Below are 6,492 nucleotides of genomic sequence, written 5' to 3' on the forward strand. Positions count from 1 at the left end.
AGTTACTTGCATGTGTAGTGAAATTATCATATGAATTAATGAATCTTCAGGCTGCAAAAATGTCAGGCATTATGTTTTTTGTTTCTCCTGTAGCATGATATACACACTTCTCATTGTGCAACCATGTTATGATTCCCAATTATATGTGCTCCATTTTTTATATAAATTTATATACATTGCATACATTTAACTTTGTTGCCTGGGAATGCAGAAAAGGATGTACTATTCCCTATGACATTTTATTGGTTAACGAGCAGCTAAGATAAGAATATATGGCCAATAGATGAAACATCTGAGTTGCCAGTACAGGTAGTTGCTTCCTGATTTACCTCTTCACTGTTCACCATGTAAGAAAACTACTGTAGGTATTCTATCTTTAAAGGCATTCCCAGCTTAATATGGTAGACACATTCTCAGAAAGTGATACATTAAGAAATCATGTTTTCACATGGACTTCCTTTACATATAATGGGATGCATTTCAGTGTGAATAACTTTTTACTCATTTGTTACTCTAAAATTGCCAGCAAATTGCTCACATGAGAGTTCTGCTTAGTTATTGTACTGTGTTCGATATACATTACTGTAATACAGAAATGACACTGGAAAATACTCAGAAATAAGGGAGTGTGTGAAAGGGCAACAGAGGTGGTGGTGGAAAGAGGCACAATCTTGAATCAGTTCTTTAGAATATTTTCTTAACTACTGAAATCATCCTTTGTTTTTAGCAATCTTACAGTTTTCACTCCTGAAACATGCCTTTCTTCTACTCTTATTTGACTCCTAAATAGCTTGTTCTCTTTCAAAATAATTTTTCATCCTATTGAGATCCTATATCTTTCTCTTTTTTATGTATATATGTCTCCTTTTATCTCTTGTATTCATGACATTATAATCTACATTCTATCCATTCGTCTCTCTAGAAAAATGATAATGAACTTCATTAGGCAAAAGCATTACATCAGACCAGGTACTCTCTTTACTGAAGCAGTTCCCTATATCTTGGCTGTTTTAAAACAAAACTGCAGTAAATAGGACTATGTTAAGCGAGAAGTACCAATAATATGTTGCTGAAAGGTCGTTAACTCTGTCATACACTTAGAAATCCATTTAACAGTAGTTTCACTACCCTTCTTCACCATATCACTCACTACTCCATCTCTATCCTAGTGAAAACCCTCCTTAAAAAATGCATTGTCCTTTTTTTTAGATGGAAGCCTGTAGAGTAGGCTCTCCAGACTTTATATTTGCTCACTGAAAGTGTGCCCAGTTAGTTCCCTATAACATAAGCTAATGTACTTTTGGAATTTTGTTCCTTATTCTCTCCACCTCATAGCAAAACTGTCACAGCTGAAATTATTAATGGCAAGCAAGTGATCCTTGCATCAGACTGTTTCAAATGACATCATTCTTTTGAAGTGGCTTTGTAGTAGATAGTTGTTGGTAGGCAGCCACCAACCAGGAAGGTATATTAGTGGTACTATTCGCTTGGGTATCGGGAGGGTTAGTGTTGGCTGCGTAATGAGCCAGCACTTCTGCAGTTGTCAAGCTGAACCACTTTGACCCGGGTAGTTGTCATTTCTTTCTGGCATTCTGTCCATAAACATACAATCTCTCCTTGTCACACATAACAACACTTTACTCACACAACTCAGTCTTCATAACTATATTTTCCTGCGGTGAGTGCTTCATGCTAGCCCAGCCTTTTTGCAAAATGGTAATAGTAATTGATAATGGTACATAGGTACTAGGCCGGAGCATTAGGTGGAAATATTAGGAAGAAGTTGATAGGAACATTAGTTGGGAGCATCATGTAGCAGTAAAAGGTTGAAACATTACGCAGAAGTGGTCAGAAGGAACATTAGGTAGAAGCCTTTGGAAACACCACTAGAATTGTCCTCTACCAATGGCCTGTTAAGGGTGAGGCATAAAGGCTAAGAAGCTGCACTAGTGTTCACCAGTTATGGAGATTTTCGCCAAGGCCATTCTCTTTAAGGAGTTTCCAGAAGGAACGGGCATCATAGATATAGATAGTGGCTTTGTTGGTAAACTTGAAGTGTTTTTGCCCAACAAGTTCTGTACAGGGGTCCTGATTCTGAGGAAACAGCTGTTTTCTCTTTCAAGTATGGTATTTCTTCTCATAGATATCAACAAAGGTACACAAAAGCCGTTGGCCTCTGGCTTGCACAACAGAACTGTTCACTTGGTGAAGTTCTGAGATTTTCGCCAAGGCCATTCTCTTTAAGGAGTTTCCAGAAGGAACGGGCATCATAGATATAGATAGTGGCTTTGTTGGTAAACTTGAAGTGTTTTTGCCCAACAAGTTCTGTACAGGGGTCCTGATTCTGAGGAAACAGCTGTTTTCTCTTTCAAGTATGGTATTTCTTCTCATAGATATCAACAAAGGTACACAAAAGCCGTTGGCCTCTGGCTTGCACAACAGAACTGTTCACTTGGTGAAGTTCTGACCCCTTCTTGTGTAACTCTTAGACACCACTGTGTTTGAGAAAGGTGATGGTGGTTGTGAGACATTGCAGTGTGATGTCATAATATCTTATTGCTATATGGATGGAACATCAAGAGAGATTAAAACAAAGGTGGAAGGAGAGGGAGCAAGTTTTGGTTGGATAAAACACAGATAAGAAATGGTGAAGTGTAAAGATGGGAGATGTCAAAGAGGAAAAGACCTTGGGGTATGGTGTCAGAGTTGGTTTAAAGATACATCATTAAGTGGTTTGGTCACTATGCATTCTGTTCAAATTGTCAGCAGAATAAGTGTTTGTAGGGTATATAGATTTTAAGTTCTGAAGTTTAGAATGTACACGTTCGCTTTTAATACCTGTTTGATTAGGTTCCTGAAAATCTACGTTACCAGCTTAGATCCTGTAATTTGGCTATCAGACTTTTGTTAATTTGAATGCACATTAATGAGTGTGTGGAGAAACTAAACTTTTTGTCCATCGAGCTGTTGTATTAACCAGATCTACTCCTCATGTATGATGAATCTAGCAAGAGAATGTGAGAACAAGGGGGGAAATATTTCATCTGGTGCATGTTATCAAAATATTGAAATAGCACTAAATTTCTCTCCATGGTAAAAGCTGTGAAGGAGGATTGTCTACTCGGTGATTTTAAGTAGTTTTCATAATGTGCAGGAAGACTTTTGGCAAAAGAGCCCCTGAATAAATAAGGCAGACTGTTTTTTGTTAGCTGAAATTGCAGGGGCAACAGAATGCCTGAGCGACCAGTCGCTAGGAAAAAAAAAAAAGACGAGGACGATAACTAACTCAGAACTAATCTTTCGTTGACACATTTATTCCTCAAACATTTTTTTTTTTCGTTATATCGTCACCTGATTTAAATACAAGTTGTCATTCATTAGATGTGAAAAGTATTCTGTAGTACATAGACCACAAGGAAAACTGCAAGAAATTTGATAATGGGGCAAGGTTAGCTCTAAAGAATATTTTGAATTTGCTTATATAAGTGAACGTTATTCAGCGTGAAGGAAGAGAGCATACCGGAAATTATACCGAGTTAGGGGCAGGTCGCGGCGATTTTAACGTTGAAAGCCGCTGTGTTAAAAACAAAGCTCATGCATTTACCAATAAGTCTGGCGTGAAATTTGTTAAATGTGAAAGATACAGAATTACGTCCTTGATGTGAGGTAAAATCCAGTATTTCCACTCAAAACATTTCCTGGGCATTTTTTTGAAAACTCATTAAAACATTACATTTGTTTAACTTTGTAACAAAGGATTTTATTGGTTTATAATTTGTGTGGTTAGAATGAGTGAACTAGTTCGCTTATTTTGGCCAGATTTTAGATGATTTTTGTTGGTGAAAATAGTAGGGTCTTTTTATAATATTCTTTGTTGAGAACGTTAGTGAAGACCATTCGCCGAACAGCGTAGGCAAGACTGATAAAATGTAAGTATCGGCAATTGAAGATGAATCATAACTTTTTTTTGATAGTAGCTCACTTTTAGTAAGCATGTCCAACTCAACTGACTCACAGAGCTCAAAAGGTGACGCATGTCTATGACGCACATGCTTGTCACTTGCGTCGTCCACTAATAACGCTTTCCAAGCTCATACTCGGTGATAAATACCCTTCCATCAGGTTTATTCTTAACTCGAGGCAGATTTCTGAGGGGGCATGGGTTGAAAACAACCATGCCCAGCTCACATTGGTAATTTGACTCACACTTGGTTAGATGCATGTGTTCAACACTGGGTTAGATGCATGTGTAGTTCACTATTGGCTAGTTGCATGTGTAATTCACACTTGTTAGATATGTAGTTCACTATTGGCTAGTTGCATGTGTAATTCACACTAGTAAGTTGCATGTGTTGCTCACACTTGCTTAGATGCATGCGTCTCACACTTGGCTAGTTGCATGTGTAGCTTACTATTGGTGATGCACCTGATTCGCTGGTATGCATGCATAGCTCAGCAGGTAATGCATATACGTACGGCTGATTGTGTAACGCAGTGTGTAGCTTGTGTTGGTTTTATGTAGCTTACGAGAATTAGGACCGTTAGAATAGTATAGTTTAGCCTAGGTAATATCAGGTGTTGTATAGCATATGATCACGATGAACTAGGATTTTTAAAATAGTATAGTTTCGCTCAGGAGTATAGCATATGATCATGAACTAGGACCGTCAGAATTGTATAGTTTAACCTAGGAAACACCAGGATAGCCAAGGGAACTAGCACCGTTAAAAGTATAGTTTAGGCTAAGAAATGCCTCTAAACTTATAAGTTTAGTTTAGTATATACCCGATATCGTTTAACCAGGTATAGTTTAGCCTAGAATATGCCAGGTATAGTTTAGCCTAAGATATACCAGATGTAGTTTAAACTAGTGGGTGGATGTGATATCAAAATCGGTTTTAAGCCTAGTATATCAAGGGGATGTTTTGTTGCCATATCCTCTGCGTAACGTAGTATGTCATAAGAACCTAGCTAGTCAGGAGCGATGCATAATTCTACATTCCAAGAATGGCGTATAGCCTAACAAGTTAGGAATGGTGTACAATCTATCGTGCCAGGATCGGATTATTATCCAAGCAAACCAGATGTGTACAGCCGGAGCTTGTCTGGTATGGCGTATAGCAATATCTGTCGGGGATGGTGTTCACATTAACGTGTGTGCTACGTTGGACGATTTTGTAAACCATAAGTTGATATCAGGAGGCACTTTGTTGTTCGTATAGTATTACTGTGTAACGAAATTATACATATATATTTCTTTCTGTTATGAAGAAAGTGTTTTTCTCGTTCACGAAAATATCATTATTCCAGTTGCAAGCGAATGTGTAAAAAAAAAAAAAAAAACTAAAGTTATTTAATTTCTAAATAGCGAGCTTTATGATCAAGTGCTCGTAAAAATAGATTAATATGAAATCTTTTATTTTCTGCAGGTGTAACTGCACTATCTAGTGTAGCTTGCATGTGTAACAAACTAATTGCAACCCCTTATTTTTTCCATCAAAGCTGCCTTTCCTTAGGGAGCTCTGTTTTTCGTCAAACGCTCACTGTTCGGTTACTTGTTTTGCGTAAAATAAACTGCAGTTCCCCAGGATTAGTTGGGTGGGAAATAAATAAGACTGTTGGCTTTATTGTTTAGTATGAACCCCGAGCAACGACTCGAAGCTTCATTGTTGGGTCATCTGTTTGGTGTGAGCTTAACCTGGCTGCTTCGTTGGGTCAGCTATTTGGTGTACGGGTCGGGAACAGCGTCTCTACATCAGCTGTGATGGTGAAAGGGCCAACCAACAGCCTCATTTCCACATGGCGTGAAAGCCGTAAATTAGCACGGCCTTCCCTAATTGGCAAGCGTTGTTTATGAAACGAACTAACGAACACACATTTTAGGTAATGGCTTGTTGGATCAGCGCTAGATAGCTCTGCTGTTGAGACCCGCATTCGTCTGCTGATGTACAGTGTTATAACGTTCGTGAATTTTAATGTAGATGATTTTTCTTAGATGGGATTCATAAATGATTGTTCTCCAGTTGGATTCTTGTAGTTCACGATTAGCTAATTTCTGAAATGTTGATGTATTACATATTCGCGCAATGAATTCAGCTTTGTTCAGCTGAGGCACTTGTCCAACATTACGTTAAGTGAAGCTGTTCTTTTGTATAGCTTGGAATGTAGATTTACCCGGGAAAGCATGAAGCATGCTAGAGAAAGTTGAGGTTTAATGATAGAGATGGTTATATAAAAGGAAAACCGCTATTCATCCCACCTGGACAGAGAACTCAATCCACTTCACCGAGTATGAAACAAGAAGGGTTTAGGTTTCAGAAATTGGAATGTCTAAATACATTATGCCCTAAGTATGGTACTGTTCATGTGCGACTAATTTACCCATGATAAACGTTTTCATTATCTTGATATGTTTTATTGACGTGGATTACTTTGGTGTATAAGGTCATTAATGCAGTTAGTTGACTTTGTTTTGTGGTGTATGATTTAGAT

Source organism: Panulirus ornatus, chromosome 43 (genome assembly GCF_036320965.1).
Source record: "Panulirus ornatus isolate Po-2019 chromosome 43, ASM3632096v1, whole genome shotgun sequence".
NCBI classification, from domain to species: domain Eukaryota; kingdom Metazoa; phylum Arthropoda; class Malacostraca; order Decapoda; family Palinuridae; genus Panulirus; species Panulirus ornatus.